The sequence below is a fragment of the Triticum aestivum genome, chromosome 2B, assembly GCF_018294505.1.
Source record: "Triticum aestivum cultivar Chinese Spring chromosome 2B, IWGSC CS RefSeq v2.1, whole genome shotgun sequence".
Lineage (NCBI taxonomy): Eukaryota > Viridiplantae > Streptophyta > Magnoliopsida > Poales > Poaceae > Triticum > Triticum aestivum.
The window spans coordinates 118059482-118081868 of NC_057798.1; the positions used below are offsets into that span (position 1 = coordinate 118059482).

At 43.5% G+C, this 22387-nt stretch overlaps 1 pseudogene; it reads left to right on the top strand.

The window, feature by feature from the left end:
• The first annotated feature begins 460 nt into the window (after nt 1-460).
• On the top strand, nt 461-21578 carry LOC123039080 (F-box/LRR-repeat protein At1g48400-like; annotated as a pseudogene).
• Nucleotides 21579-22387: the final 809 nt, after the last annotated feature.

Below are 22387 nucleotides of genomic sequence, written 5' to 3' on the forward strand. Positions count from 1 at the left end.
CTCCAGAAATGTTCTAGGGAAAAGCAAACTGGGTCATCGCTTGGAAGCAGTGGAATGCATTAGCTTTATTTTTGTAGAATTTTTATAGTAAAGTATTTATTTTTGGAGAAATAGAATGGATTAGCTAACTGGGCCACCCCTTGGTAACACACGCGCGCGGCAGAATGCCCAAAGCCCATTGATTAGAGCTGCGGGGGACAATGGGAGGAGGACCGGAGGAGTAGCGACCGAACTCCGTCCCCAAAATTTCGAATTTCAAAAGCGGCAAAGAAGTCCACGCCATTTCAATGAAGAATCCCTCCGTAAAGTTCAACCCCTTCATCCCTTTTGTCTCCGATCCCCACTCCATACGTATATTCTTTCATGGATTTCCATGCATAATCTTTACGCAGGGTACCCGAACCTTTATGCAGGCCTACTGCTCGACCAAATGCGCCGGACAACCACCCAGCGCCCGGGGATGCGCCGCCGCGCTGGCAAGACATGTTCCGGCGGCCTCGCCGTCGACCGCCTCAACGCCCTCCCAGACGCGCTGCTGCACCATATCATGTCGTTCCTCAGGGCGTAGGAGGTGGTGCCCACCTGCGTGCTCGCGCGCCGGTGGCGCCATCTCTGGGCGTCCACGCCCTGCGTCGACCTCCGCGTGAGCCACTCCGGCCGTGAGGACGACACGCCGGAGGAGTTCTATGACTTTGTGGACAGCCTCTTCCTCCACCGCGATGTGTCGGCGCCGGTGGACACGCTCCGGCTGCGGTCCAGCGATGAGTATGCTGGCTTCTGCGAGGAAGATGCCAACAGGTGGATCAGGACTGCTGTCAGCCGCAATGCGCGGGCTATTCATCTTGCTGGACATCGGGAGGGAGTCGCGTTGTTGGACCGCGTGCACTTCGTCTCTTGCCACCTCAAGATCTTGAAGTTGTCGCACGCCAGGCTCGAAGATAGGATCCTTGGGCAGCTTTCTTCTAGTTGCAAATCGTTGGAAGAACTGGATCTCAAGGATTGCTTGTTCACGGGCCCTGAGATTGTGTCTGCCTCTCTAAAGACTTTAATCATGCTCAAATGCACATTCAATTGGGACTTCTCCATTGCTGCTCCAAATCTGATACTTCTGCGCCTCATCACACCTTCGGTCCGAGTTCCATCATTTAAGAATCTGGGATCACTGGTCACTGGAACTATCATACTTGATGACTCTCTCTTGAGTGATGATTTTGGACACATCAGTGATGATGATGATGATGATGATGATGACGATGACGATGACGACGATGACGACAACGATGATAATGATTCTCAGAATGTTTAAGAAAAGTTTTCCAAAAATCAGGGCAAGAAAATTTCATTTGTTTTATTTGTTAACAAAGCTTAAATTTGACTTTTATAATTTGAAGGATTTAATTTGAACTAACGTGAACCTAAATTAAAATTTGAGTTTAGTTTTTTTCTTTTAGTCGGGCTTTATTTTCTCTTCTTTGGCATATTTAAATTTGCGCCTTGAATTTTCTTTGGGTTACTGAAATTCATTTGATTTTTTTTAGCTTCTTTTCCTTTTCTAGATTTCCTGGATAGGAAAATCAATTATTTTCCTCTGTCAAACTCTGTACAGAATTTCCTTCACTCAATATCTTTCTCTCACCCCTGGGTATGCATTCCATATTTTCCCTCCCAACCGAAGTTTTTATTTTGTCCTGGGCTGCAACCCAACCACTCCTTCTCTATTCTTTTTGCTTCCACATGGGCCTAGCCGAACTGGCCCAACACGCAACCTAGTGACCAACCCTCTTCTCCTTCCTCTGTACGCTCACGTTACACATGAGGTAACCTTAACAGCCACCTAAGCATACACATAGGAAACGTATACGTCTTCCTTTGATTCCTCCTCCCTTCCTATTCCTCTCCACTCACCATCTCTCCCACCGAAGGCCTCTTCTCCTTCCTCTTCCTTCGTCCTTACCCTCGGTCGCATATAGAGAGGAAACGTTATGAGAAGAAACCTACACCCACTCTCCTGCCTTCCCCTTCACTCCCATAAATCTCAACCTTTTCAAGTTCTGAAGATATGTAGATGAGCGCCCCGACCTCCTCTTCCATTCCCGTAGCAACTCATTCCCTCTCCCTTCCTCCTCTACCAAAGAACTCTCCCTGAACTTTGAAGCTCCATGGACGCGAGGTCTCCATCCCGATGACTCGGACCACCCCCATCCATGCCCTTGCGCCAGAAGGTCCTGCTCCATGTCGTGACTCTATTCAGAGAAGAAAGAAAGCGATCCGTTGACCACACACGCAGAATTTCGCATGTCTGTCTACACCGTTCGTCGAGTTCTTCGCGTCGTTCTGTCAAACTCGGTGAACCTCTATCAAATTCCTTTTGCACGCGTACTCACCATCATCTACTCTATCTCGTAGACATCATCATTCAGCTCATCTATGTCGTTGCTCGCGCCGATGCATGAACGGATTCTATCGACATGTCCGCGTACTTTTTAGTTTCTCGGATGATCTTGTGTTCAACATATGATTTGTTTCTCGTACCCATACTAACCCCATGATGGAGTTAGATTGCTAGTTTTATCAATAGGATTTTAGTATACATTTTGTTATAGCCGTTCTTGCCCAAGATTTAATGGAGTTTGTTCATCGGTTAAATTTTATATTAATTTGTTATTGTTCATATGTTTGCGGTATGCCTAGGATGCATCCTATTGGTCTCATAATTTTTGCATATGACAAATGACTTGTAGATTTATTTGTTTACCGATTATACTTTTGTTGTCGCAAGTAGATAATATTTTGTTTGTATTGTTATTGTCTTGTGTTAGACATATTGATAGATTTTAATATAGTTGTCTATGGTTTCATGTATATAAAGTATGCCTAATTGTAGTATTGTGTTACACTTTTGTTTCACATTAGTTCTTGCGATTTATTAACACACATAGTAGTTGATCGGTGAACTTTTATGTTAGTATGATATTTGTATATTCGTTATATGCCTAGGAGTCACTCCTAATTATTTCATAAATTCTAGGAGTTAGATGCGATTGAATGGATTTATTATAAGTATTTCTTTTATTTATTTATTATATACTTGTACATTGTCTCATGTGATATTTTTGCGTAGCATGTAGCGCTATCTTATGCATGCATACATTTTTTGTTGAATGTTCCCCATGCTTATAATTCCATAGGATTAATCTAGGCTATGCTTTGTTCACTGAATCATGAATTACTTTATGTCTTGATTATTTTAAATTTTGCTTAGCATGGAGATATCTTAGAACTAGTTTACATATTCATTTCCATCCATGTCACATGTTGTTTTATTTGTTCGAAATCATTGTCATGTTTACCATGGGTGTTTATATTTTTTTGTATGTATTGTTGCATAGTTTCTTTATGCTAGACGTCAAATGAAATGCTTTACTATTGGGAACTAGTATATGGTAGTTGTTGCATAGCTCATGGTTGCCAAGTGGTTCCTCTTATTTTGTAGACATGCAAGATTGCATGGTTTGATGATTTATGTCATGGTCATATTTGTATTCTCATATTTAGAATTTATTCATGTTGCATATAATTTAGTTTCTTACATCGTGGCAACTATAATGTGTGTTTATTTTTCTTAGTTTATTACCATGCCATGTTTGCAATTTCTTAAAGTAGAATGCATTCTTTATTGAATGTTTCCCATGCATGTCTTATATCCTCGCTAGTTTATACTTTATGATCATGTAACGCCCCGAGACCGACACTCCAGAAGACTTCTAGATATTTCGAGATTCGTCGTGTGATTTGTTTTGTTCGTTGCATTCATCCGTGCATCATGTGCATTGCATCATGTCATCATGCAACCCCTTTTTTAAAACTCAACATAATAAATTGCATAGATCTTTTGATCTATTTAAATCGAGAGAATTCACTTGTGGTTTCTCTTTATAACATATTAAAGCCTCTCAATATTATTAGGGAGCTATAATAAAATTATTCCATTTATTTGGAATTAACCATAACCCACTTGCAAAATATCCCATGCCGTTGTTATCTCAATTCTTGGTCTCCAACCTTGCCCATAATTTCTTTCATCATTTTCCGGAGCTCCATCAAAAATCCGAACATTTTTGGACCTTCCTTTTATCAAGTCCTAGTTTAAACTCATTTGAATTAAATTCAAATGAGTTTGAATTTAAATCTTTCAATCATGGCCTTTCTATTTTTCTTGGAACGAGCATATTTTTGCGAGTCCGGAAAAATTATCCCTATGCGCATATTCTTTCCCTAACACTCTTTTTCTTTTCTTCCCTCTAATTTCTTTTCTGCTAAAGAGTTAAAGAAGAGAAGGAAGAAGCTCAGCAGCCCAACCGCACCGCATCGGCCCATTTGCCACTCAAGGCCCAGTCGCGCCTCTAACCCTAGCCCGACCCTCTCGCTCGACCCCATCTCCTCCTCTCGCTCCCTCTGAGCGCCGCCACGCATCGCCCAAACCCAGCGCCCGAACCCTCCTCTCGCTCGATCCCCTCAGCCTCTCCCTCTGGCCATGGCCCCTCGCGAGTCTTCCTCCGCCGCCACATCTCCCTGGCCTCGTCAGCGCCGCGCCTCCTCCTCCCTTCGTTCCGCCCCAACCACCAGGAAGACGAGCCCCCGCGCGCTGCTTCTTCGCCCGCAGCCTCGATCACCGTCGCCCCAGCGCCCGAGGAGAGGAGCTCCTCCAGCACCGCGCCAAGTCCGCCGCCGTCTTCTGCATCATCGACTCGCCATGTCACCTCGCCCGCGCCACCACTTCTCCACCTCTCCTGGAGATCCGTCCGCCAGCCACCGGAGCCGCTGCTGGTTGCCGCTCCGCGCTCCTCGCTCCCCTTGCTAGCCAGGAGCTCGTCCCCGAGCTCGGCCAACTCCGGCGGCCCCGGAGCCCGCGCCAAGCTGCCGTTAGGCCTCGCGTCGCCATCCAAGACCCCGCCGCTCCCCTTGGCCTCCTGCAGTAGCCTGTTTCGGGCCATCCCCATGGCTTGAGGAGCCCGAGCCTCTATCTGCTCCTCTCGCCCTGAGCCCCTTGTATCCGTCATCTCTAGTCACTCCCGCCTGCAACTCCTTCTCCATGCCTCGGTCACGAACCTCCAAGACCACCACAGCAAACGGTGCATCGCGAGGTTGCTGCACTGGACGCCAAGTACCACGACCATCGCGTTCCGTTTCTTCACTATCAAGGCCGAGAGGACGCCAAGTACCATGACGACGAGGACCGCCAAGTTCGTCTACCGCCGTCAAGTGAACGACTACCATCACCCCAAGACCCAAACGACTACAGAGACATGAACATCTACGAACTGTGTACAACTACCGGCGACGCCGAACATCTACGGATTGTGTACGACTACTTCCACTACGGCCGTGTACCACTACTTCCTCTACCGATGACTCGAACGTCTACGAACCGTGTACCACGACGACCCGCCAAGACCCTGAACAACTACCGTCGCCACGTGAACAACTACTTCCCACGACGACCCGTGAACAACTACTTCCTCTACACCGCTTTGAACTCGTTCCGCTTCGAAAACGCACGCTTCAAAGGTATAACGATGAGACGACCGCCCGTGTATGAATGTGTGTTGTATGAGATGCTCGTGTTTGCACCGTGCCCGTTTGTCTTTGCACATTCCTCGTTTGCCATGCCGCCGTCCCGTAGGAACCCAAAATCCGGGAGCACCCCACCATCCTTGCATGACACGCTCCCGTCACACTTCCTTTTGCACCGGTACCTCCATGAGTTATCGGGACCGATACGTTGCCGTGGCACCATTTTCGTTTCGTCGCCGTGGCACCCTGTTCGTTCCGCCATGGTGACCAAATGCTTCATAACATGCTCATGTCGACATTTTCATAAAAACTGCATAAAATTTGTATATGTCATCCGCATCATGATAACAACATTTAAAATGTCTAAAATTGATGTTTGCATTTAAATTGCTAAATGACATATGGGGATTTTCCGGAATTATCGTTTGTTGTTTCCGGCCTCATTTAAACTTGCCTAAATAGGTAGTTTAATTATGCTTCACTTCTTGCCATGTTTAGTAACATTTAATATTGTTGGGTACATAACCGAGAGAGAAACTAAATAATTGATGTGGTGTTTTATCAATATGCAACTCGTTGCATATTGAGCTCCACTTAACTTGTAGTATTGTTTGTTGCACTTTGCCATGCCATGTCCCATTAAACCGGACATGCATCATACTTGATTGTGCATCATGCCATGTTTATGTGATGGTTGTTTACTATGTCGTTTGCTTCTTTCCGGTTGCGCTTCTCCTTGATAGTTCCGGTTACATTGCGATTGTGAGGATTCGTTCGTCTACATCCGTTTGTCTTCTTCATGGACTCGTTCTTCTTCCTATCGGGATCTCAGGCAAGATGACTATTACCCTCGATATCACTTCTATATTTGCTTGCTAGTTGCTTCGTTCTATCGCTATGCTGCGCTACCTATCACTTGTTTATCATGCCTCCCATATTGCCATGTCAGCCTCTAACCTTTTTCACCCTTCCTAGCAAACCGTTGCTTGGCTATGTTACCGTTTTGCTCAGGCCATCTTATAGCGTTGTTAGTTGCAGGTGAAGTTGAAGATTTCTCCATGGTGGACAGGATTACGATTGGGATATCACAATATCTCTTATATTATTAATGCATCTATATATTTGGTAAAGGGTGAAAGACTCGGCCTTTTGTCTGGTGTTTTGTTCCACTCTTGCCGCCCTAGTTTCCGTCATACCGGTGTTATGTTCCCGGATTTTGCGTTCCTTACGTGGTTGGGTGATTTATGGAACCCCCTTGACAGTTCGCTTTGAATAAAACTCCTCCAGCAAGGCCCAACCTTGGTTTTACCATTTGCCTACCTAAGCTTTTTTCCCTTGGGTTCTGCAGACTCAAGGGTCATCTTTATTTTACCCCCCCGGGCCAGTGCTCCTCCGAGTGTTGGCCCGAACTAGAGCCACTTGCAGCGCCACCTCGGGGAAACTTGAGGTCTGGTTTTAGTTGTACGTAGTGTTCATCCGGTGTGCCCTGAGAACGAGATATGTGCAGCTCCTATCGGGATTTGTCGGCACATCGGGCGGCTTTGCTGGTCTTGTTTTACCATTGTCGAAATGTCTTGTAAACCGGGATTCCGAGTCTGATCGGGTCTTCCTGGGAGAAGGAATATCCTTCGTTGACCATGAGAGCTTGTGATGGGCTAAGTTGGGACACCCTACAGGGTATAAACTTTAGAAAGCCGTGCCTGCGGTTATAGGCAGATGGGAATTTGTTAATGTCCGGTTGTAGATAACTTGACACCAGATCTGATTTAAAATGCATCAACCACGTGTGTAGCCGTGATGGTCTCTTTTCGGCGGAGTCCGGGAAGTGAACACGGTTTTGGGTTATGTTTGACGTAAGTAGGAGTTCAGGATCACTTCTTGATCATTGCTAGTTCACGACCTTTCCGTTTGCTTTCTTCTCGCTCTTATTTGCGTATGTTAGCCACCATATTTGTTTAGTGCTTGCTGCAACTCCACCTCATTACCACTTCCTACCCATAAGCTTAAATAGTCTTGATCTCGCGGGTTTTGAGATTGCTGAGTCCTCGTGACTCACCAGATACTATCACAACAGTTGCAGGTGCCAATGATACCAGTGCAGGCGATGCAACCGAGCTCAGATGGGAGCTCAACGAAGACGTTGGTCGTTGCTATGTTTCGTTTCATGTCGATCAGTAGTGAAGCCCAGTTGCGACGATCGGGGATCTAGCAGTTGGGTTATCTTCTTTTCTTTTGGCTTCGTCCGTAGTCGGACTATGTGTGTACTCTGATTGATGTATGACTTATTTATGTTCATTGTGTGAAGTGGCGATTGTAAGCCAACTCTTTATCCCATTCTTGTTCATTACATGGGATTGTGTGAAGATGACCCTTCTTGCAACAAAACCACAATGCGGTTATGCCTCTAAGTCGTGCTTCGACACGTGGGAGATATAGCCGCATCGTGGGTGTTACAAGTTGGTAATCAGAGCCATCCCCGACTTAGGAGCCCCCTGCTTGATTGTTTGTTGGCGTTGTTAAGTCTAGAACAAAAATGTTTTGAGTCTTAGGATTATATATATCGGAGAGTAGGATTCTTTTTACTCCTCAGTCCCTTCGTCGCTCTGGTGAGGTCTCCTGACATAAATGTTTTGACTTTCCTCTCCTCAAATTTCACTAAATTTTTTTAGGATCACGCGGGTATCTTGGAATCGTTCCGATGGTTTTGTGACGAGAACATTGTTCTTGGTGCCTCCTGTCTTTTATGTGGCAGTGACCCGGGGAGTTGAGCTCCGAGGTGTTGTCGTCACAATTTTATCGTTGCAGTTCTGGAATATCTGAGTTTTGCCGACATCGAAAATCTCTTTTATGCAGTTGTTGGTGAGATAACCTCGACGCCACCCGGTACTGGGGCAGGAGTTCGGGAGTATTGACATAACTCGTATAACGGATGCTTTTCGAAGGTTGAGGTACACGATTTCCGAAGGTTTCTTGGTTATGTGTGGACGGATGGATACAGCTTGGATGTAGGGATTGTTAGTTTTGGGTGAGATATATATTGCTTCCCCTGTATCCCCAACACCAGATTGCATAACCAGAAAGTTTTGGGAGTTTTATAGGTGGGAATTCAAGTAGCTCCTAGAATATCTTTTCGACAGATGCATGATATGAGATTGGGGTTCGATGTCTAGTGGTCCACCTTTCCACGGTTGTTTTTACAGTGGTCTCGTTGTGTATTAAAGAACCCTTGGCTATGCTGGTTCGGGGACACTTCGTATGTCATGTGCACTGCCTTGTACATGATGGTGCTGTACAATCGAGTCCGTGTGGGCCCCACCACGAAAACTTCGGACGAAATCTCTATCATATGTTTGTTCCGGCTTATTCTGCAAGCCAAATCCTTTGTTTTGTTTTATTTGTGGTATTCGAGTTGCTTCGGAGTCAAATGTTGAATCCATACCTTCCCTAAATGGTGTTCTCATATTGTTATGTGAATACTAATCCTTCTTCATCATCGAGATTGTCATGTCAATTCTTTCCGACCGGTGTGCTTCTCTTCAAGTGGATCCGAACATTTCAACATTCACAAGATCAATTCTAAGTTTTCTCAATGGCATCCATTCCATCTGCCCCAAGTTGCCTTTGTTTTTCCCGCCCTCCCACCCTTTTTCTTCAAGGACTCAGATTTCTTAATCGGGTATTCATTTTATTGATGGGAAGTCTCTCCATTCTTTTCCGTCAATGTTCTTATCTGGTGATTCTCAGGAAGATACTAACGGAGCTTCAAGTTTATTATTCTTCGTCTCTTTTCTTCTCCGGTGGATTTAACTCAAGCTTTCGGTGTTGATCATATCCTTTTTCCTCGTTCAAATGCTATCCCATGCCGGTGCATCTCATAATCGTTCATCTCTCTCTCTTCATATCCGAAGTGTCGACGATATCTCAGAAGATTTGTGTCTCCATTATCAAGATCCGTTCAAGCTAGTTGGAGATTATTATCTCATTCAAGCCATTTAATTCAACCGGCGCAATCCCCCCTTTCAAACAATCGTTCAACGGTGTTTCTCTTGAGTGGGCCCTAACCCACAAGTCTTTTCCCAGGATCTTACCCGACTCCTCTAATTATCAGGAGCGATTCTCAAATTCATTCCAAGTTTGACATAAGAATGAATTCTCATCAGTCATATTCTTTCTCCAAGATCGCTTTCAAAATATTTTCAGCGTTGGTTCATCATTTCTATTCTTGTCTGTTCCGAAGTGCCTCAACAATTTTGGGTGGTTCTCATCATCATTCTCAACATCTGAAGATCGAAGAAGGATTTCTCTTAAATCTTGCTCCATTCTCTTCAAGATTCATGGTTCTAGCTTGATGCCATCTTTTCATAATTGTTTTGATTGTGAAAATTCTTTTCACCCATCCGGAGCATTTCATGAGTTGTTTCCATTTCTTTCCTCCGAAGGCCATCATGTCATAATTCTTCATTCTCAGCATGTAGCTATCGTTCTCCAAATCTTACCGGTGCATCGTTCAAATATCATCTAATCAATTCATGACCCCTTCGTTCTCATGTATCTAAATTTCTCTAGTATCTTCATTCATTTTCCAATCCTTCCCGGTGAATTGTGCCTTTGCTACTTTTATTTTCAATTCTTACGGTGCTTCTTTCAATATTTCTCTTCTGTTGTTATCATATCAATTAATTCGTTCTTTCCGAATCGTACTGGTGGTTTGTTCAAGTTTTCCCAAGTTTGCGCCATATCTATCTTAATCCTTTCTACGATAATAAGTAGTATGCCAAATCCATTGCTTGCCATCAATTTAATTGGTGAAGGATGAGCATAATGTAATTCTTATTCTTGTTTCATCGAGTAAATTCAATTCCTTATTCCGGAGGTTCATCAAAATTCTTGATTTCATTTGTTCTTCTTTCTTTCCGGAGTTCCAAGTTTTCTAGGTTATATCATTTCAAAGCTTCATCTTATCACTGCAAGACTTCACCTTGTTCTTTCAACTTCTCTTTCTTTCTATCATCCTTTTTTTACCAGAGTTCTTCATGGAGGCTCTACATGGTGGTTCATCAAGGATTCCTTTCATCCTTCAATTGTTCTTCAAGATTTCTCTCGAAGTTAAGATCCGCCAAGCTACACTCTAAAATAAACATGGTGCTCAACACATGTTTTGTTTTGGGGAGTTCAAGTATTCTTCTTCTTGCATTTCAAGTGCTATTCTTTCTACCTTTTCTTTTGAGATGGTGTTATATCATTCTTGACAATTTCCATTCATGCTTCGTGATTCACATGTTGTTAAGAATGAGGTATTTTAAATCCATCAATATCATTGTTGGAGTTATCTTGGTATAGATTTCACCTAAAGCCTTCCCTAAGGAATGTTGCTATTATGGTGCTTATCAATGATCCAAGCTTTCTCCATATCCTTCTCGATGAAAGAGGTTTTCATCTCTTCGTTGATCTCAAGCAAGCAATTGTTTCCGTTAGTGGCCGGTTGTCACCTCATCATTTTGAGATGTTTGCCATAAGCCCACAACAAGCTTGTGCTTTTCGTTGTTGATTTTCCAACAACTCCGTTCAATTCTTCTTTGCAAGGATGCTTTCCAAGCTTATTTGTGGCAGAAGTTGGCATTTTCTTCTCCATTCTGTTATTCCAATGATCTATCTTCTATTCTTTCTTCCGGAGGCATTGTGATGTTGTGCTCTTCACCCATCACGTCGTTTTGTCAAGTTCATGTTCAATTCCTTCCATTTACAGTCGGAGTGCTGCCAAAATTATATCATTCTTATCTTGTTTAAACCAGAGCGGGTTCAATCCCTTCTTGTCCATTGTACTCGTCATTCATCGCTTTGCATCCTTCAAGGTTCACATGGTGTTCCTTGCTTCTCTTTTCTACTGGAATGCTCTCAATTTCGTTCAACTCTATTGTGTTATTCTTTCAAGTTTTCAACCTCTCGTGGTTCATCGGTTTCACACATTGTCGAAGAAGCAACTTAGTTTTACCTCTTCTCTTCCTCTTCCGTTTCTCTCCGGTGCCATTCTAGATCTCGGGACGAGATCCTCTTGTAGTGGTGGAGTGTTGTAACGCCCCGAGACCGACGCTCCAAAAGACTTCTAGATATTCCGAGATTCGTCGTGTGATTTGTTTTTTTCGTTGCATTCATCCTTGCATCATGTGCATTGCATCATGTCATCATGCAACCCCTTTTTAAAACTCAACTTAATAAATTGCATAGATCTTTTGATCTATTTAAATCGAGGGAATTCACTTGTGGTTTCTCTTTATAACATATTAAAGCCTCTCAATATTATTAGGGAGCTATAATAAAATTATTCCATTTATTTGGAATTAACCATAACCCACTTGCAAAATATCCCATGCCGTTGTTATCTCAATTCTTGGTCTCCAACCTTGCCCATAATTTCTTTCATCATTTTCCGGAGCTCCATCAAAAATCCGAACATTTTTGGACCTTCCTTTTATCAAGTCCTAGTTCAAACCCATTTGAATTAAATTTAAATGAGTTTGAATTTAAATCTTTCAATCATGGCCTTTCTATTTTTCTTGGAACGAGCATATTTTTGCGAGTCCGGGAAAATTATCCCTATGCACATATTCTTTCCCTAACACTCTTTTTCTTTTTCTTCCCTCTAATTTCTTTTCTGCTAAAGAGTTAAAGAAGAGAAGGAAGAAGCCCAGCAGCCCAACCGCACCGCATCGGCCCATTTGCCTCTCAAGGCCCAGCTGCGCCTCTAACCCTAGCCCGACCCCCTCGCTCGATCCCATCTCCTCCTCTCGCTCCCTCTGAGCGCCGCCACGCATCGCCCAAAACCAGCGCCCGAACCCTCCTCTTGCTCGATCCCCTCAGCCTCTCCCTCTGGCCATGGCCCCTCGCGAGTCTCCCTCCGCCACCACATCTCCATGGCCTCGTCAGTGCCGCGCCTCTCCCTCCCTCCATTCCGCCCCAACCACTAGGAAGCCGAGCCCTCGCGGGCTGCTTCTTCGCCCGCAGCCTCGATCACCGTCGCCCCAGCGCCCGAGGAGAGGAGCTCCTCCAGCACCGCGCCAAGTCCGCCGCCGTCTTCTGCATCATCGACTCGCCATGTCACCTCGCCCGCGCCACCACTTCTCCACCTCTCCTGGAGATCCGTCCGCCAGCCACCGGAGCCACTGCAGGTTGCTGCTCCGCGCTCCTCGCTCCCCTTGCTAGCGAGGAGCTCGTCGCCGAGCTCGGCTAACTCCGGCGGCCCCGGAGCCCGCGCCAAGCTGCCGTCAGGCCCCGCGTCGCCATCCAAGACCCCGCCGCTCCCCTCGGCCTCCTGCAGTAGCCTGTTTCGGGCCATCCCCATGGCTTGAGGAGCCCGAGCCTCTATCTGCTCCTCTCACCCTGAGCCCCCTGCATCCGCCATCTCTAGTCACTCCCGCCTGCAACTCCTTCTCTGTGCCTCGGTCACGAACCTCCAAGACCACCACAGCAACGGTGCATCGCAAGGTTGTTGCACTGGACGCCAAGTACCACGACCATCGCATTCCGTTTCTTCACTATCAAGGCCGAGAGGAAGCTAAGTACCATGACGACGAGGACCGCCAAGTTCATCTACCGCCGTCAAGTGAACGACTACCATCACCCCAAGACCCAAACGACTACAGAGACATGAACATCTACGAACTGTGTACAACTACCGGCGACGCCGAACATCTACGGATTGTGTACGACTACTTCCACTACGGCCGTGTACCACTACTTCCTCTATCGATGACTCGAACATCTATGAACCGTGTACCACGATGACCCGCCAAGACCCTGAACAACTACCGTCGCCACGTGAACAACTACTTCCCACGACGACCCGTGAACAACTACTTCCTCTACACCGCTTTGAACTCGTTCCGCTCCGAAAACGCACGCTTCAAAGGTATAACGATGGGACGACCGCCCGTGTATGAATGTGTGTTGTATGAGATGCTCGTGTTTGCACCGTGCCTGTTTGTCTTTGCACGTTCCTCATTTGCCATGCTGCCATCCCGTGGGAACCCGGAATCCGGGAGCACCCCACCATCCTTGCATGACACGCTCCCGTCACACTTCATTTTGCACCGGTACCTCCATGAGTTATCGGGACCGATATGTTGCCGTGGCACCATTTTTGTTTCGTCGCCGTGGCACCCTTTTCGTTCCGCCATGGTGACCAAATGCTTCATAACATGCTCATGTCGACATTTTCATAAAAACTGCATAAAATTTGTATATGTCATCCGCATCATGATAACAACATTTAAAATGTCTAAAATTGATGTTTGCATTTAAATTGCTAAATGACATATGGGGATTTTCCGGAATTATCGTTTGTTGTTTCCAGCCTCATTTAAACTTGCCTAAATAGGTAGTTTAATTATGCTTCACCTCTTGCCATGTTTAGTAACATTTAAAATTGTTGGGTACATAACCGAGAGAGAAACTAAATAATTGATGTGGTGTTTTGTCAATATGCAACTCGTTGCATATTGAGCTCCACATAACTTGTAGTATTGTTTGTTGCACTTTGCCATGCCATGCCCCATTAAACCGGACATGCATCATACTTGATTGTGCATCATGCCATGTTTATGTGATGGTTGTTTACTATGTCGTTTGCTTATTTCCGGTTGCGCTTCTCCTTGATAGTTCTGGTTACATTGCGATTGTGAGGATTCGTTCGTCTACATCCGTTTGTCTTCTTCATGGTCTCGTTCTTCTTCCTATCGGGATCTCAGGCAAGATGACTATTACCCTCGATATCACTTCTATATTTGCTTGCTAGTTGCTTCGTTCTATCGCTATGCTGCGCTACCTATCACTTGTTTACCATGCCTCCCATATTGCCATGTCAGCCTCTAACCTTTTTCACCTTTCCTAGCAAACCGTTGCTTGGCTATGTTACCGCTTTGCTCAGCCCATCTTATAGCGTTGTTAGTTGCAGGTGAAGTTGAAGATTTCTCCATGGTGGACAGGATTACGATTGGGATATCACAATATCTCTTATATTATTAATGCATCTATATATTTGGTAAAGGGTGGAAGACTCGGCCTTTTGCCTGGTGTTTTGTTCCACTCTTGCCGCCCTAGTTTCCGTCATACCGGTGTTATGTTCCCGGATTTTGTGTTCCTTACGCGGTTGGGTGATTTATGGGACCCCCTTGACAGTTCGCTTTGAATAAAACTCCTCCAGCAAGGCCCAACCTTGGTTTTACCATTTGCCTACCTAAGCCTTTTTCCCTTGGGTTCTGCATACTCAAGGGTCATCTTTATTTTACCCCCCCCCCCCGGGCCAGTGCTCCTCCAAGTGTTGGTCCGAACTAGAGCCACTTGCAGCGCCACCTCGGGGAAACTTGAGGTCTGGTTTTAGTTGTACGTAGTGTTCATCCGGTGTGCCCTGATAACGAGATATGTGCAGCTCCTATCGGGATTTGTCGGCACATCGGGCGGCTTTGCTGGTCTTGTTTTACCATTGTCGAAATGTCCTGTAAACCAGGATTCCGAGTCTGATCGGGTCTTCCTGGGAGAAGGAATATCCTTCGTTGACCGTGAGAGCTTGTGATGGGCTAAGTTGGGACACCCCTGCAGGGTATAAACTTTCGAAAGCCATGCCTGCGGTTATAGGCAGATGGGAATTTGTTAATGTCCGGTTGTAGATAACTTGACACCAGATCTGATTTAAAATGCATCAGCCGCGTGTGTAGCCGTGATGGTCTCTTTTCGGCGGAGTCCGGGAAGTGAACACGGTTTTGGGTTATGTTTGACGTAAGTAGGAGTTCAGGATCACTTCTTGATCATTGCTAGTTCACGACCGTTCCGTTTGCTCTTTTCTCGCTCTTATTTGCGTATGTTAGCCACCATATTTGCTTAGTGCTTGCTGCAACTCCACCTCATTACCACTTCCTACCCATAAGCTTAAATAGTCTTGATCTCGCGGGTTTTGAGATTGCTAAGTCCTCGTGACTCACCAGATACTATCACAACAGTTGCAGGTGCCGATGATACCAGTGCAGGCGATGCAACCGAGCTCAGATGGGAGCTCAACGAAGACCTTGGTCGTTGCTATGTTTCGTTTCATGTTGATCAGTAGTGGAGCCCAGTTGGGACGATCGGGATCTAGCAGTTGGGTTATCTTCTTTTCTTTTGGCTTCGTCCATAGTCGGACTATGTGTGTACTCTGATTGATGTATGACTTATTTATGTTCATTGTGTGAAGTGGCGATTGTAAGCCAACTCTTTATCCCATTCTTGTTCATTACATGGGATTGTGTGAAGATGACCCTTCTTGCGACAAAACCACAATGCGGTTATGCCTCTAAGTCGTGCTTCGACACGTGGGAGATATAGCCGCATCGTGGGTGTTACAGATCACGCATATGGTTAGTCTTTGCTTGGTAGAGATACATGCTAGTAGTGAATGATTCTTCTTGCTTGGTCAATACCATGTCATGATGTTCGATTGTATAACTAGATTGCATAGTGTGGATATAGCAATCGTGTATCGAATCATGACTAGTTGACTATCCTATGTTGGTGCAAGTGTAAGTTGTACTATATAACAAATGCATGCCATTTCTGTTATTCTTGCTTTGTTATTTCATTGCTTGATTTCATTGATGTAATGACCTTGATGTTTACTTGCTTATTGTAATTTATCCCTTGTGCTTCTAAGGCACAACTAGCATGATAATGTTGTGTGCTAACGGCATGCTTGATGTTTGGTTAGCGTATATCAACTAAGTTGTGTTGTTATTATGAGTGTATTATATTTGTAGCATAGCGGGTAGCTTATGTAATGATATTGCATGCTTATGGGTATATATCTAGTCGTTGCATTGTTATATGCCTAGACATCTTTCATGCAAGTGATGTTTCATGTCTTATTATACTACCATGTGTTATAGTTTTTTCAACGGTCCATCTCATGTTCAAGATATTTTACCTTTCATGTTAGTTGAGTTGTGCCTTCCTCATATGCTTAACACGCATAGTTTGCTCTGTTGTTTAAGCATGTGTGGGTAATCTTGTTACTAGTGGTCATTGGATATTTGTTCTTTCTTACTTAAAGAGCATGTACTACTTTAGTATCTTCTCATGATCACTTGTATGTTTGATGCTTGTGGTTTTAGTTAAGATCTCTTTATGATTCTTTATTCACATGCCTTGTATGATACATGCCATATTATTGTATTGTTTATTTTTTTCCTAGTATTGTGTTGGATCTTGATATAAGAGTACTTCTTAATGTTACTTATGGATGATGTTTATACATTGCTTCTTGTTAACCATTATAAATATTTGGATTCCTCCAAATATTTATTCTTGGTTGATTGCCACATTTAATCATATCATGTCTAGGATAGTTGTTCATCGACTTGTTCCATGTGTTGTATAGTTCTTGTTGATTGTTTGACAAATGAATTTGTTAGATATAACAGTGTTGATCCCATTTTATTTTAATAATGTTTTAGGTCTAAACCTAGATCTTATTCCAATTCATTTTATTGAATGATGTTTGACTGCTTGACTGGTATGGTTTATAATGTTGGTTTGGTTGTCATATGGAATGCTTGCTTTTGAGTTATGATGTAGTTGATGTTTATGTTTGGTTGCTATTAACCATTCTAAATATTTAGATGATATCTAAATATTTATCTGTGGTTAACCTTTAGCTTTATCATACCATAATATGATTGTGTAGTTAAATGCATAAGGTGGTTCCATTCCATGTGTGTTGATGCCATCGTGTTTGTTATAGTAGTTTCCTATAGCAGTTAGTCGATATGGGTGATGTGAACTACTAGTGGTTGTATCATGGTTCATATTAGAACATTAGTCCTGACCGCCAAGCCTTCCTTAGCTGTGTCAACCTAACCCTGTCACTTCTTTGAATCATCTCTACTTACCTCCCTATCATGCTATCTCATTTCATAATCTCCATCTGATCGATATCTTGCTATCCATCCACTCTTAATTTGTTTTGGATGTTATTTGGATTTACTATTGTTTTGGTATTTATTTGTTTTCCATTTGCTATCGTTACGACGAGTAGGGAGTGACGATGTTGGACAAGGACAGAACAGGTTACTGAAGAAGGACTCAACAACGAAGGCATGCCTCCTTCTTTGATCATATTTATCCTATGTTTACAAAATTGCATTGTGTTTTATGGTTACTATATGCATGCTATTTTTAATTCTCGTAGCTAGCGTGTCGATTGACACATTACCTTGATCTGCTTGTCGCCTATTCATTTGACACCTGAGTAGAATTATAGTATTCCGGGAGAGTAGAAATGCTTAGCCATGCTTATCCTATAGGTGCTTTGTTGAATGACCTCAGAGTCATTGATAGTTGAAACGTATCGCTGAGCTAGGCCGGTTGGCCCTTGTTGATCTCCTCTACTCTCTTCTACTCTGGGTGAAACTTACCATCTGAATACTGGCGCGGGTGACAGCTGAATCAAGGATTGAAGGAGCGATTGGCCGCCCTTCACTAGTTGAAGGGGGCAATCAGTCGTCCGTGCTGCATGAGGCCTAATAAGTCTTGGATTTGAAGATTGTGATAACAGTACAGCCACATGCTATATGGGCACTGGCTTGGTTAATTAGTTAGTTCACTCTTATTGTCGTCATCGCCGTACCGCAGATGGGATAGCTGCCTTGCGAGGAGTGTCCTCGGCACAAAAGGGGGGCCCGGACTGTGAACCGCGGTTACTTCCGTGTTGAAACCTAGTGGGCTTGGCACAGTAAGTTTGGTCTAATGAAAGACCTCGTCACAATCTCCCTGCCGGTATACCAAATGGTGTACTACGCCAGCGGCCACTGGTGGCAACAAGTCGGGATTGTGTCGTGTGGGTAAAGTGTACAACCTCTGCAGAGTGTAAAACTATTCGAATAGCCGTGTCCACGGTCATGGGCAACACATGAATCTTTCTTGACGTACGGGACCTGTCTTGCTTATTCCCTCTTTGCCCCTATTCTTGAAACCTATGAAGGACGTGAGTTGATCGAGGATCCTCACTTGAAGAAAGATATTATTCTGGAGATAAAACATGTTTTCATCTAAAACTGCTATTATTCAAGTACTATGTTTTTTCAAACAAAATTAGCTTTTATGCAAATGAGCCGTACAACCTTCCTTTGAAGCCACATGTAGCTATTAGGTCCTTCCCCGTGGGAGGCATGTTGAGTACGTAATGTACTCATTGCAATACTTTTGTTGAACAACAGAGTTCCATGAAGACGAAGGTGATGACTATGACAACTATGGCGATCCGTAGGAGTGAGGTCACGTGGACTACATCGACTGCCTGTGGCTGAGATGGAGTCGCTACGCATTGTACTTTCCGCTACTTTCTGATTGTAATAAATGTCATGAGACATTTCTCTATGTATGCCTTGTGGCAAGATATATTTAAACTTGTAATACCTTTTATGCATTATGCGATGATATCATTTCGCTGTGTTGTCAACAATGATCCTGGGGTTGACACATATACACAGGAGGGTCTGGAAGTTAATTCCGGGTTCTCACAGTTCTGTGACTTTGTGGACAGCCTCTTCCTCCACCGCGATGTGTCGGCGCCGGTGGACACGCTCCGGCTGCGGTCCAGCGATGAGTATGCTGGCTTCTGCGAGGAAGATGCCAACAGGTGGATCAGGACTGCTGTCAGCCGCAATGCGCGGGCTATTCATCTTGCTGGGCATCGGTAGGGAGTCGCGTTGTTGGACCGTGTGCACTTCGTCTCTTGCCACCTCAAGATCTTGAAGTTGTCGCACGCGAGGCTCGAAGATAGGATCCTTGGGCAGCTTTCTTCTAGTTGCAAATCATTGGAAGAACTGGATCTCAAGGACTGCTTGTTCAAAGGCCCTGAGATTGTGTCTGCCTCTCTAAAGACTTTAATCATGCTCAAATGCACATTCAATTGAGACTTCTCCATTGCTGCTCCAAATCTGGTACTTCTGCGCCTCATCACACCTTCGGTTCGAGTTCCATCATTTAAGAATCTGGGATCACTGGTCACTGGAACTATCATACTTGATGACTCTCTCTTGAGTGATGATTTTGGACACATCAATGATGATGATGATTTGGATGAAACCACCGATGATGATGATGATGACCATGATGATGACGACGATGATGACAACAATGATAATGATGGTGATTATGACGATGATAACGATAAGAGCAAGAGTTCAAAGGTTGGATATCGTTTGCCTCCAAAAAAACATGAGCTTCATGGGTACAAGGATAAGTATGGTTATGGCAGCGATATTGAGAGTGATGACAATACCTGTGAATATAGTGAAATTGCAGATGGCTACCTTGCTGATGGCCAGAATTTCAATAAAGAAGGTAACTATCACGACAATGGTAGGAGCCATGAATGCAATGGTAGTAAAATTTTAGGTGGCTGTAATATTCTCCATTGCCTTTCGAGTGCTACAAGTTTGGAGTTGTTAGCTGATGCTGGAGAGGTATAGCTATTGCCCGCTTTTGCTGATACCCCTCTTTCAGTGTGTATTTATATTTTCCTTGCTTTAGCTGAATTATTCCAGCTGAAGGAAAATGAAAAAAAAGTATTTGTTCACGTCATGTAGAACCTTTTTATAGTTATGTTTCAATACTCTGAGGTTCGATCAACTTCATGTTCGCTTATGGTAGCATACAACATCTCGACCTTAAACATCATTGTAGACACACAATATGACATTATATATAAGTACTTTTGTAGCAAAAAATCATATGCAAAACAACTTTTTCCTGATTACCCATAACACAGGATGTCCAATGAGCAAGTTTGTTACCTTCTGAGCTGTAGCATCAAACCTGGTTACATAGGCACATTTAACTTTAAAAGGAGTTCACATCATAAAAATACCTCCAGTTTTCTTGCCTCTGTCATTCGTCAAATTTAGTAGCTGAATTCAATAGATATGCATGCTTGTAGCTTTGAGGCGTAATTATTCATCATTTATTTTGTACATAGATGATGTCATGTTTTCAGTGATTACAGTTTATTATTATTGTAGAATTTGCTAGTGGATATGTTTGTTTTTTTCTCTATATTAGAAAATTATATGCATATGCACAATATGAAGATGCAGATTAGCAGTGTTCTTTGCTGGCTACTCACTGTATATTCATTATGAAGGTGGTTCTGAGTAGGGAACTGAAAAGTTGTCCAACTTTTATCAACCTGAAGACCCTGTCCCTTGGTGAATGGCGTATGACTGCTGATTTTGATGCATTGGTTTTCTTACTGCAGCATTCGCCTAATGTAGAGAAGCTTTTTCTCCAACTTACATTGGTATGTCCACCTAACCTGATTACATGACAGCAGCTATTTTCTTCTTGTAACATATTATCTGTATGAGACGGCGACCATTTTATTGTATCTTACATATTTGCTGTATGATATACGATTCTCGCAACTCTTTTTAAAGTTTTTATGTACCTAACCTGATTATATGATTAGTGACCATTTTATTGTTCTGTACATATAGAAGTTCAACTCCAAAAAGACATGGAAAACAGGTATAGAATTGAAGGAGAGATCATTTACTTGCGAACATGTTCGAATTGTGAAGATCAAATGCTCAAAGGATGATGTGAGAGTCCATACATTGGCACATTTGTTCATGGCAAATGGTATACCCACTGAGAAGATATATGTCCGTCGCAGTGGGAGTACTTGTGAGTCATACCTTCTAACCTTCTGATTATATAAAATTTCATAGTTATTTGCGAATTCAGCAGTACTAAATTACTACTTTGTATGTTCACATGCTGTTACCATGCTCCTAAAAAGATAAATGTGGTTAAATGGGCATGTTTTCAGACTATTCTATTCTAGTAAGTAGAAAAGTTAACTCTGTTTAACTAAAATTTGTAATCTATGCACTAATCGACTATCTGATTTTGTACCAGATCTCCGTGGTCAGCAATTCATGAGAGATTTTGCCAAGCACGAACTTGATTTCTGGGGATGAGTAACGGTCAACCGTCAAGCTTATGTGGTTAGCAAGTATCTGATAGGTAAGAAATTAACTATGATTTCCGTTAAGTGCTGACTGTGCTATTAAAGCCGTGTCAAAGCTGTCGGTCTTGTTGTTCTGTGGGGAGATATAAGATACGTATGGCGAATTGTAGCAATGCTCTTATCTAGTGGCATGATTTGATACTCTTAGTAGTAAGTAGCGCGCCCGCAGTTTGCAGTAAACTTCGCTTTCTTCCTGAAATGGATCTAAATGCTCTTAGCTTGAAAGCAATCTACCTGACCTATTCGAAAGGCACAAGAGGTGTTGATTGCATTTGTCCTGCTGCTGAAGATTGTTGATGATTGCACACTGCGGGTTGATCTTGACCTCTCTGTCGCTCACTGTTGTGGGCTTGTGGCTATGTTTAGCTCTGAGATGTGCGCTGTTAAAACTGTCTTTACCTTGCTTTGATGTGGCTTTCATTTTAGTTCTGTTTTTACTCTTTTGAACTCTGAACCATGTATCCTGTTTCATTCAAGTAATGGAGCAGGGGGGCGTTTTTCAGCTCTAATGTGATTCTAAAAAGAATATGCTCTTAGCTTGAATGTTGTTTTTGCGATGCGTTGGCATTGAATATTATGAGACATGATTATCTATGGAGAAATACAGTTTCACCACCTAGCCGTTGAGGTTTTGGTTCCTTTTCTGCCATTTTTGTTTTAGTTTCTCTTTGCTTTCTTTTTCTTCAGTGAGGCTCTTTTTGTTTTGTCCTTACGTTCTCTTCCAATACATCGAGAAAAAGAGAATTCCCTCAAGAAACC